This window comes from Triticum aestivum, chromosome 5B, assembly GCF_018294505.1.
Source record: "Triticum aestivum cultivar Chinese Spring chromosome 5B, IWGSC CS RefSeq v2.1, whole genome shotgun sequence".
Taxonomy (NCBI): domain Eukaryota; kingdom Viridiplantae; phylum Streptophyta; class Magnoliopsida; order Poales; family Poaceae; genus Triticum; species Triticum aestivum.
The window spans coordinates 326,617,775-326,624,673 of record NC_057807.1 but is presented as its reverse complement, the minus strand read 5'-3'; positions in this window follow the sequence as shown (position 1 = coordinate 326,624,673).

Below are 6,899 nucleotides of genomic sequence, written 5' to 3'. Positions count from 1 at the left end.
CGCACGTGTCGTAGTAGAGGCGCGCACGTAGCATGTACACGTACGTACAGCGGTGAGGGTGCAAGAAAGAAAATACGGCCACGTACGTACATACAGGCAGGGTCTCGAACGCCTACTCACGCATACGTACATGGCTGGGTCGAAACGGAGAAATAGTGTCGTCATCGTGTTCATGGGGAGCCAACCGGCTGGGTCGGAACGGAATGCGTGGTCGTGTTCATCGGGGGGGGGGGGCTTGGATGGGATAGGCGATGGAAACGAGGCCTGGCGTACCGCACAACGGAGGAAATGGCCTTGTGTTTGACCGGGCACGTTCTAAACGGGATCCTGTTGATCGGGAGGGGCCTGGCGTACCGCACAACGGAGGAAACGGACCTCCTACGGTCGAAACGGGGGTCCTGTTGATCGGGAGGGTTGTGGTGTACCGTAAAACGGACAAAACGGACCTCCTACGGTCGAAACGGGGGTCCTGTTGATTGGGAGGGGTGTGGCGTACCGCAAAACGGACGAAACGGACTTGTGTTGGAGCGTTACGGTCGAAACGGGGGTCCTGTTCATCGGGAGGGGTGTGGCGTACCACAAAATGGGACTCCACGGGATACTGTTCATCTCCACCGTCGACCTCCTCCAGCCTCCACGGGCTCCTGTTCATCCGGCCTCCACCGCGCGCTACTCCACCGGCTACTGTTCAACCACCCCTCCACGGGCACCCCTCTACCGTCTACTATTCATCCAGCCCTCCACACCACGGGGTCCTGTTCAACCACCCCTCCACGGCCACCCCTCCACTGTCTATTGTTCATCCAGCCCTCCACACCACGGGGTCCTGTTCATCTAGAGGCAACACCACCGCTCACTGTTCATCCAACCCCCCCCCCCCCCCCGCAATGCTCACTGTTCATCCAATCGATCGTCTTCAGTTAGCAGTAGTAGCAAAGGAATCGCTCAATCAGGTTCAGTTAACAACCATCGATCGATCGCTCGGGTTCAGTAATGCGTAGCCTACAGTGCAATCGCTCGGGTTCAGTTAGAGCCCAACGCCTCGCTCGGGTTTAGTTAGAGCCAATTCCTTGCACACACACGCGTATGTGTACGAGAGAAACGCGCATCGCTCGGCCCCCGACCTCCCACCGTAACCGGCAACTCCCCGAAATTTTCCTCCCCCTCGCTTCTACCATGGCTTTTTCCGTCATGGACGGCCCAAAGAATGTCATGCAGCTGCGTCTCCAGCCCGCCCAGGACGAAAAGCCCATTTTCTGTCATGATTTTTTGTCAGAGAAGTAGGAGCCCACCACATCTATGATGATACCAGGTTTTGTCACAATTATCGTCATAGAAGTGTCATATGTATGACAGAAAAAAAATTTGTTCGGCCCAAAATGTCATGGATGTGTCTTTTTTTTGTAGTGCAAGGATAAGGGACTACCTCGACACCAAGTTGGCTGAACAAAGGGATCAAGTACGAGACATGGTGGCCAACTACAAGTCTTCTTCCCCTTCGTCATCTTCAAGGCGGCGACGCTCAAGTGGCCAAACTGCGGAACGTCATCGAGCTCAAGCACTACAACACCATCAAGATGAAGATGCTCGCGATGCGTACACCTACAAGTCCCAAAAAGCTCTACATCAAGCTACGGCCAGACATCATGAGCACAAGAGAAGACCACGAGACAAGCACCACCAAGACAGAGCTACGACTACTACCACCACTTCGGCATCTTCGCCAAGTGTTCTCAAGGCATCCTCGCCTTTGGATGTTGTGCCATCTTCGGACTTCATCCACGATGAGAGTGATGATGTGCCATCTTCGACCTTCATCCACGGCGACGACTACGAGATGGTTGAGCATGGGATTTTCCCTTCGACCACGGCAACGTATGATGACTTGAGTGACTTGTGCCACCATATGGAGAGTGAGAGTAACTTCACCACTAGCCCCATATATGATGAGTTGCCACAGTTCCCATGTGAGGAGAGCCACAACTCCCACCACTTGAGTGAGACAAGTGACTCCACCATATGTGACATTGAGTGCACCTTCCTTGAGGGAGTGAGTGAGCCACCACCACATAGAGAGAGCAAGGTCATTTCGATTTCTAACAACTTAACCTCTACCTCTATGGTGTCTTCTCATTTGATGCTAGGTCCCATATATGCTGATGCACCGACCCGCGACGACTTCGTCCTTCCTATGGACAAGATGATGGCCATGGTGGACTATGATGCACCCCCACATGGTTCCATCACGATGATGACGTTGACCACGCTTTGGTCTTTCCCACCTCACCTACACCACTTGAGTGGAACAAGAAAGGTAACATAGGTGAAGGTGATGCTCTTGTCCCACTAGTGGACGTTCTTGACATTGATTGCTTGCATGATGTTGCTCCACCTATTACCATTCTTCATGCTAGTATGATTTCTCCATGCGATGATTTACTCATTTATGATGAGTTTGATGATTGCCATGAGGAGTCTATTGGTTGTGATTCCATGTTACATAGGATTGCTTGTGATAATTCTCTTGGTCACATCATGTTTGACAATTCGCTTGACTTGTCATATGCTATGCATGAGATCAACAATATGTCATATTTGCAATCTCATCGTAGTGACTATGCATATGCCATCAACATAAACCCAATTTGCACATATGGCATAGATGACAAGTCCATGGTTATTGGCATTTGTTTTTCTTGTGATAATATGGATATGCTCCCTTTGCATCATTTATCTCATATGCCATGCCATGACCACCTAGCTTTGGATATGCATTCTTTTGGATGTTCTCCATTTTCTCCATATGATGTTTCCACTATTGCTCATGAGGACACCCCCATAGTTTCCTCATACATTTTAGGAGATTTTGATTCATCCTATCCATTGCATGATCTCACTACGTGTGTGCACCATATGCTCCCCATGAATGAAGATGCTATTGTTGTGTCACACACTTGCTATAATTTGTGTCCAAATCATGTTGAACACAATAACTATCATTGCATGATGGATGACATATTTCTCTACCATGTCTCAAATTTCTTTGAGCGATGCTTATCTTGTGCTAACTCACACATGCACATACACATCATGATGGATGATGTGTACATTTACCACACACACACTTTCTTTGGTTTGTGTCTATTTCGTGTAGGTACCCATGAATACTTGTCAACCTCGCAATCCCACGAGTTGACAAAACGAGCTCTAGAGAGCAACGATGACTTGGGATCCCTTGGAGTGTCTTTCCCACTGCTCTCTTCGCGCAAAGACTTCGTGCATTTCTTCTACATGGCTCTCACATGGTTATGGGTTATTTACCACTTCTCACTTTATGCCTATATTGCCATGTTCACTTTGCATGATATGCTCATTACTATGCCTTTGCCATGCATTTGTGACCCATGCTTTTCATTACACATGATGATTGATTGTACTATGTGTATGTGTATTTGCAAGCTTGGTGGAGATATTGCTTGTTATTGCCGTGTTCTACCTATGACCTATGCCTATGATGATACTATGATCTTGCTTTATGTTCGTGCTTGCGATATGTCATGTGCATTGCCTATGCCTACTACTTGCACACATGACATGATTGCCATGAGTTCCTCCAGTGTGTTGCATCTTCACTCCACTAGTTTGCATGACTTGATTTCTATGCTTTCTCATGTTGCATCCAATTCTTGGATTACTCGCTCCTATCACATGTTTGGTTGCAAACATGTCATTCCTTCACATATGCCATGTCCCATTGATTGCTACATACTTGCCTTGATTGCCTCACACATGATGAACAATTGCTCTTTCTATTGTGTTGAGTGCCCCTCGCTTTTCACTACACCCTATGCACATTATGCTTGGATTTTCTTGCACTTGCATGTGTTTAGTCATATCATCTTCTTGGGTGTTGTGAATGACTCTTATGCCTACCATAGACCGTTCATTGAGAGTCTTATGCATGCTTGCTATGACATTGAGGTAGATGCTTGTTCACTTGTCCCACATATTAGCACATTTACCTCACCCTTGCATGATTGTTTCCATGATGTCCTTGATTTTGCTCAATTTACATACTTACATGCTATGCCACACTCCCTTGTCACACCATATTCTATGCTTGATGACAACACTTGTTGGGTGAATCACCTCTTGAATGCTTGGTTTTGCTTTAATGCAACCACATTTGTTTTTCCAAATGCTTGTTATCTTTGCTCCTTTTGAAGGAATTACAAGACGGTGTGACATTGGAGAGTGACCATTTCGAGCTTCCACATGATACGTGCTTGGTGGTTGTCCACACCTACACGGCGACGCCATCTCTTTCCCATGGTGATGAAGATCACGATCCGTGGACGGATCTCTCCCAGGGGGGGAGATGATGCGGAGCATCCCTCAAGCATCACCAAGGACATCATACCACCTCCGCAAGCATGGAAAGGACCTACGTCGAGAGCTCGCACATGCACTGTCGAAACCGAGGTCACTTCCTTCCTATTTGAAGTCCATTTGATTTCTCATGAGAACCGGGTCCTACCTCAAACGGAGATATATTGCACTCTCAGGTACCGAGGAGATGACCGTGTGGAGGTGGGGATGAAGACTCGGACACACAAGAAGAAGGAGAAGGGGAGAGGCAGCAAGACATGCAAGGAGGCGGAGCCTCCTGGACTCCCCGGATGCCCGGCCACCTCGGCCCCGGGTGCCCGGCCTCGGCCTGGGCCTTGCCCCAGCCGCCCCGCCGGGTGCCCAGCCTCTCAGGTCCGGTTGCCCGGCAGCCCACTTGGGCCGCCCCAGCCCTGACCAGGTGCCCGTCCCTTGCCACCTGGTGCCCGGTCCACCCCCGCTCCGGCCCAGTTCCCCACCGGGTGCCCGGGCCATCACCCCCGGGTGCCCGGCCCAGCTCCTGGCGCGGCCTCAGCCCCTGCCCAGGTGCTCGGCCATGTTGGGTCCGGGTGCCCGGCCACTCCCCAGCCGGCCCCTAACCTGGCCGGGTGCCCGGTCCCGCCTGGGCGTAGGCCTCTGACCGGTCCGGGTGCCCGGCCGGTTTGCCCCCGGGTGCCCGGACTCCTCCGCGTGCCTGCGTGCACTTTTGGGATTTGGTCCATTGTATCCCCCTCTTCCTCTCATTTCATCCCTAGACTATATAAGCACCTCCCCTAGCTCATTTGTAGGACAACAAAGTATTTGATAGACAAAGAGAGAGCTTTGCTCATCTTCCTCCTCATGGAGATCATGACCTCCTAAGGGAGAAGATCCTCTTGTGAATGCCAAGCCCTCCTCTTGGAGAAGGATCCCCATCATAGGATCATCAAGACCTCTCTCCTCATAGGATTGGGATGAACTCTACCATGTATCTTGTTTCCCTTTGATTGTTCATGTACCTTGTGGATCTTGTGTGTTTGTTGGTCTAGTGGATCTGTGATTGGACTAGTTCTTGAGTGTTCTTCTTGTTTTCTCTCTTGTGTTCATCTTGTTCTCGGGGATTCCCCCTCCAATTCATGAAAGATCCACATAGGGTTCCACCCTACAACAAAGGAGTTCATCATCAACACACCATTTGTTACTTCTTGGAGAGTGGTGTCTCCTAGATTGGCTAGGTGTCACTTGGGAGCCTCTGACAAGATTGTGGAGTTGAACCAAGGAGTTTGTAAGGGCAAGGAGATCGCCTACTTCGTGAAGATCTACCGCTAGTGAGGCAAGTCCCTCGTGGGCGACGGCCATGGTGGGATAGACAAGGTTGCTTCTTCGTGGACCCTTCGTGGGTGGATCCCTCCGTGGACTCGCACAACCATTATCCTTCGTGGGTTGAAGTCTCCATCAACGTGGATGTACGATAGCACCACCTATCGGAACCACGACAAAAACATCCGTGTCTCCAATTGCATTTGAATTATCCAATCCCAGCCCTTTACATTCTTGCAAGTTGCATGCTTTGCTTTCCGCTGCTCATATACTCTTTGCATGCTTGCTTGTTATGCATTGTGATTGTTAAACTTGTGCCAAAACTCCACTTGAACTTAAAGAAGTTAAAAAACTACAACTTTTGGTACTTAGTGTCTAATAACCCCCCTCTAGACACCTCTTCTCAATCCTTTCAATTGGTATCAGAGCTTTGGTCTCCATTGCTTTGGTTTAAACACCATTGGAGGAAGATGGATGAGTCTACTATTGGGAGTCTTAGACATAGAGTGCCTATACTTGATGGAGAGTACTTTCATGAGTGGAAAAATGAGATGCTTGTGATTTTCAATGAATATCATTTGAACAAGTACATTGCTAGCCCTTGTGCACGTCATGTTGATCCTATGCATCCTACCCTTGATGAGTCAATTGACATGATTCGCAATCTTAGAATTGTTGAACTTATCACTAGAGGCTTGCCTAGAAACTTGATTGGATGTTTGCCTACTCTTAAGTGTGCCTACACCATATGGAAATTTCTTGAGGAACGTTTTCCAAATTATTCCTTGAAAAATCTAGATGAAATTCTCCATAAGTCTATTGCCTTGAGTAAGATGAATTCCAATGATCCTATGTTTGGTGATTGTCTATTTGAGCTTACAAACCTTATGCGTGCCAAAGGAGATGTTGGAATTATTAGTGATATTATTTCTGAAGCTATTAAAATTCATAAACAAGATCATTGTAAAACTCACTCTAACGAATCACCCTCTCTAGGATTTGATCCACCACATGACGATGTTGAACATGTATACTATGACGAGGATGATGATAGTGACTTTGATCTTGATGATGCAATGAGACACTTTGGTCTTATGGCAAATCTTCGGGGATATATGGCAGGAGGAAAGGAATGGGTTCTTGATAGTGGATGTACCGATCACATGACCGGAGATAAAGATATGTTTCGTGAGCTTGCTGAAAACGATGGTCCT